We start from the raw sequence: 5,936 nt of genomic DNA on the forward strand, positions 1-5,936 counted from the left end.
AAGTGAAGAAATGTCAAATAATATTTACAGAAAGTTAAGCATTCCAATAAGTGTCAGGGAGAGCCTATTTGCTCCAGACTAACTTTTTTGCATTTTTTCTTTAGTGAGAACAATTTTTACAGGAACTATAATTGTAATGTCACACAACTTGTCTGTCCACACCCCTTTTTTTCTTCCTTTAGGTAACGTTTCCATCAGGAACTGAGGTAGAGTATGAAGTATTATGGGACACTTGAGAGACAACTGGTGTTTCTCACGTAAATAAGTAGTAAATGCAGGGTTGTCAATGCAGATAGTAACACTGGCACATGAAATAATAGTAGTAAGTAATTGAAGCAAGGAAAAGGAGTGTCAGATGAGACAGCTGAATTGGCATGTGAGTCTCTCAGGAGATACTGAGAGACATTGGTTTAGAGAATCAGGCTCTTCTTCTGCCGTCATTTACAGAGTCTCAGTCTCCTCCTCTTAAACTGAAAAGAATCAGACAGGCAATACCATGTCTAGTACCACTTTAAATTTAATCTTCGTGATCTGCAGATGCTAGTCATAACATTAGGGCAGGGGCTGGGCAGGTAGAGGGACTGCAGGTCCCACTACTAAGTATGAGCTGAAGTCCAGACAACCCTAAACTAAGAAGGACAAGATATTGTTTGCTTCTAGTACTTGTCCTTCTCACCTAACACACAAAAATTATACCACTGTCTTGTCTACACTAGCAGCTTAAAATCTTCCTGAAATACATTTGATAGGTTATCTCTAATCCTTTGCACAGAACCTCCCTGCCTTGTCCATGGTGAGCCTGGCATGCAGTTAGTCAGCAAGGAGAGCAGGAAAGAGCCCTCCTCTCCTCTGCTCCCTCCCATGAAATCTCTGCTCTTCTCCATACAGGAGATCCTGAGAGCAGGCAAATCCTCAGCCCTCCCCTTTCCTGAATCATTTCCTTCATAGCAATGTGCTGTTATACTGTACACAGAGAGTTAAAATTCTACACTGCCACCTCTGAACCAGCTCTTGGTCTAGGAAAACAAAATTACATAGGTTTCATGGCAGACTGCACACTTCATAACATGAGGAAAAGAAGTAAAATTCTGCCCATAAGGGAAAAACTGCAAGGGAAGCAACCCACGAGATTATTTTGCGTATGCAGTTATGAGGTAGTTTTAAAATAAATAAATACATGGACCAGCTAGTATATAAACATGGCTGAGGAAAAAATAAATATTCAGACAAGTTCGTCTGCTTCATTATTTCCCCCAGTGTTTTTCAGACATCTTCACTCTCAAGCACTTAAAACACACACCAAAAATGTTTCCTACTCCCTTAAGCCAATTTTAGCTTACCTGCCTAGTGCGCAAATACAGTTCCCTTGCAACTGCAAGCTGTAGTATTGTGTTAATAATTTTTCCTCCAATTCCACCGAGATACCCAGAGAAACTTGAAAGGAAAATCAAAAATTAAAAAGGCAAAGGGATCTTTTAATATATACTGTCAAACAGCTTTGAGGCCTTAATCCTAGATGCCTTTTTACCTCCTTCTATAACACCTACTCATGATTTTTCTGTTCAGCAATGAAAAGATGCTCAACCAGAAAAACGAACTTTTACCACCTGTTTTTTTTTTTTAAAACCCAGGGAGTTGAGTGAGAGTTCCTCACTGATAGCACAATGGTTCCCAGTAGTCATACATCACAAATTTGATGAGGAAGTGAGTTTCAGCCTGTTAACAACAAATCCTGTTCCCTTCACATTTCCTCATTGCTGGATGTTGTTGCATGACGCATCATTAAAGAACTGTTGCCAAAAGACGGTTCAAGCTATGTTTTCACTTAATCATTATGGACTCAAGATAGAAGACCCTTTAAGCAAAAAAAAAACAAAACACATAATTTATATTTGTTAAAGCTATATGTACTTATTCCACTATATCTACAAGCTGAAAGCCAAGGACTTGGGTTAACTTTGTGTGTGCTAAAATGTTCTGCATCCTCTTGATACAGGTGGGGACCAAAAACTGTCCAACTCAGAGCACACTTTAGAGGATGAAGGCTATATGTGCCTATTTTTAATTTCCTATCCTCTTCAGTTCAAGTGCATGTCCCTTAGCTTCCTGACAGAAAGAAACACAATCCAGGCAAAATGACAGAATTCAAAAGATGTCTGTTGCACAGATTGTGGTTGATTTCTGCCTGCTGGAGTTAAGAGGTGGGTAGGAACATTTCTAATATGATAATTCTACTGGATGTTTCTGTTAATTTATCATTAGCTCCAGTAAATACCATCCTCCTCTATATAGGGATAACAAATATTAAAAGAAATTAATAGAAGTAATTAGGGGATGTTTAAGCAGTTTATGTGAAAATCATATTTTGAAATTAAATAAATGTTTTCATTCAGAAAAATAAACTTATTTAAAATAATAATTGAAGTTATGACAATTTATGTGAAAGGCCCAAGGCAGGGTTAAGTGTCCCATTTAAACTTCAATACTACAGTTTGTGTTTCAGTCAGAATTTATGACAGTAGTCTGGGAAGACCAGGGGAGAGGGGATATTTTCTCTACTTATTTAGCCAGTGAATTCAGTGATTTGACAATGAAAAATAAAGCAACCATCTGTAACCTGAAAAAAAATATAAACTTATTTTCCCTCTCGAAGCTCAGGGCTAAAACTCAAAATTAGTGAATGAAATCTATTTATTCTAAAATCCTGGCAAACTCAGGCATTAGAAGTTACTACATCAGTTCCTTAGTTGCAGAAAACACTTGTTTATTTAAATAATCATATTTTACATGTAAAACATATTTTGATCAACATATTTATTTAAATGTTCAGAAAGTTCAAATTACATGATCTTTTTAAATTTCGGTACTATGCTATATCTATTAAATAATTTCCAATCACGTCCAAAGGTGTTCAAAACATAAATCACTAGAATAATAAAGCATTCGATGTTTGAAATTCCGTCAGATAACATAAGTATATGCTTCTTTATTTAGGAATACCTTAAATAACATGAGTATATCTAACCAGTAAGAGTCTTTTCTATTGTAAAGGCAGTATTTTGCAACAAATCAACACTTAATGGCAGCTTCAATTTTCATTGGCCATCTTCAGTTAAAAACTAACTCTTCTTTTAGAAGGCATCAGAGAAATGGTAGGAAAAAAAGCCTCTTAAAAGTCTGTTACTTAAAACAAGTTTTCCTGCTTCATGTTTTAAATCAGTAATACAAATGGCTATTTAAATTACTTTCATGTCAATCTATCCTCCATGATCTGCAGAGAGCTATTTAAGAAGACAAAGAGACAGACTAAAGAACATCTTCACTTGTGTTACTGTCAAACCCGGTAAAGTTCATATTTATCATGCCATAGTAATATTTCTTAAAATCATATTTTTGCTGCATTGAATATTTCAATGGAGAAAGATATATACATTATTATAAACACAGAGGATTCTTTATTTGCTAGAATAAAGGAAAAAACTTATGTATTCGAAAAAACACCTTGAGGAGATGACATATGACTAAGAGCTTCCATTGTAATAAAAAGATATAATAGTAACAACTGGCAGCCAGCAGAAGCACAGCAAATACATGATTATCACTGACTACTCTAATACTGACAGCAAGATAGAAAATAACATGGAAGAAAAAATGTATTCTGTAAATCAATTAAAAAACCACACCAGTACCATATGCTTTGTACTGTAAAAAAGTAAAACCTACTCAAGTAGGTTCCACAAAACAAACAAACAAACAAAAAAACCTACTACAATGTCTGTAGAAATAATTTCAAGTGCGATCACAGGTCTGAAAACCTTTCAGAAAACACTTCAAGGTCAAGAATGAGATTTGCACTGCTACTGCCTTCTCCCTTCCTCTTACAGTCCCCCAGCCCACCCCTCAGAGTCCACTGCCAGTAAAGGGACACTAGGGGATTTTATGGAATATCCAACAGGTAGACCTATGTTTCTGTCTTAATCAAGTACAACACACCCCGCAAAAAACTGCAAGCAAAGATTAAGAACCATGTTTTCCTGTTCTAGTTGCTTACACTTGCCCAAATTTGCAAGAAGAAATATAACCTCTGAATGCCTTTGGCATTACTTCTGGCCAAAGGTCATGAAGCACAACTGGACTTAGGACTTCCAAGGACGCAGAGGAGAAACTACTCTTGGGTACCAATGATATGCTTATGATATGCTAACTAATGTTGGTTAACAGAGAGAAATGCTTCAGAGAACTTTCTAGCAACATTATTACCAAGAGGAAAAAAAGGGGGGGAAAAAAAAAAAAAAAAAAGTAAAATCATGGCTTGACTATTGCCAGAACAGCTCATACACATGTCACTACCCAGTCTTCAAAACCCCAGATATTCACCCTCGATTGCTCGCTACTAGAGAGAGCAACTACCTTTCAAAATACATTTGCCAGCAATACAGACATCAGACCATGGAGTTGTAGGTCTAAAGGACACCCTAAAGGACAACATGCAGAGAAGGATCATCCATAACAGTAGGCTAGGACCATCAGTCATAGGCAGATGGCACCTATTACAGTTGCACTATTGAAAACAATTGTAATTACAAAACTAGCCATGCTGCAATACCTACAGAATTCAGGGATTAATGTTCAATTTGTACGTCCAAAAAGGCTTACATTCTAGGGGAGGAATAAAGAATAGTTCATTCTATGAAAAAAAAAAAAAAAAAAAAAGAAAAAAGTGGTATATTCTGTTTTCATGATAGTTGGGTGAGAGGTGACAACAGTGTGAATTCTCTGCTCTGAAGTCTTAGCAGAGGATTTTCTCTATTTTTAGCAACAGTAACAATACAATAACAATCTGGACGTAACAATACAATAACAATCATAATCAATCATAATGTTATTGTATTTTGTTACAATCGTAACAAAATACAATAACAAAAATACAGTAACAATACAATAACAATCTGGACGTCAGGAGGGGGTTCTTCACAGAGAGGGTGGTTGCACACTGGAACAGGCTCCCCAGGGAAGTGGTCACTGCACCGAGCCTGTCTGAATTTAAGAAGAGATTGGACTGTGAACTTAGGCACATGGTCTGAACTTTTGGGTAGACCTGTGCGGTGTCGAGAGTTGGACTTGATGATCCTTAAGGGTCCCTTCCAACTCAGGATATTCTATGATTCTATGATTCTATGATTCTATAATAGCAGGTGGGTGAAGGATGTCTGCAGGTTTGCATTGCATTACATAACAAACCTCTCACACCATTCCATGAACTGCCTATTCTTCCTTTGGTCTGACCCTGCCTTTCCAAACAAATTAGCCCACTTGGATATATTAATCCAAGTCCTCCTTAATGTTTTGACTTTTAAATAAGAATATATTTATTTAAACACAAAAATATAGAGATAGGGGGAAGCATAATTTATCATATCAGAGTACCTAAGTAGGTGGTTGGGTTATAAATTTGTATATCTAGCTAAATTTGTCAATTTATTTTGACATATCCATTTCTCTATGACAAATAAAAGCAATAGTTCATACCTTACAGGGCTTATATTTCAATATTTAGACATCTCCAAGAATCACAGATACACATACAGAGAAGGACCAACTTAGAGAAAGTTGGCACAATTGGGAGAGGTACATACATCTGAAGGGCAGCAGATGTTGGAAAGAAAAAATCAGAAACAAATGAATCCCAAAGGTACTGTTAAATCTCACATCTAAAAAAAAAATAAAAATAAGAATTAAAATAAAATAAAAGGAAAAAAGAAAAACCTAAACTACTACACTACTACTCCATGTGTGAAGCTTGGAAATTAAATTCCAGAGCAGCAGATGAAAATTAAGGGGTGGCCAGATGAACCCTCCCAGACAAGAGCAACAATTACATCCCTTCTCTGGCCATCACAGCCTAAGCAAGTCACCCAGGGAACAAGGCAGAGTGC

The sequence above is a fragment of the Aythya ferina genome, assembly GCF_964211825.1.
Source record: "Aythya ferina genome assembly, chromosome: 4".
NCBI lineage: Eukaryota > Metazoa > Chordata > Aves > Anseriformes > Anatidae > Aythya > Aythya ferina.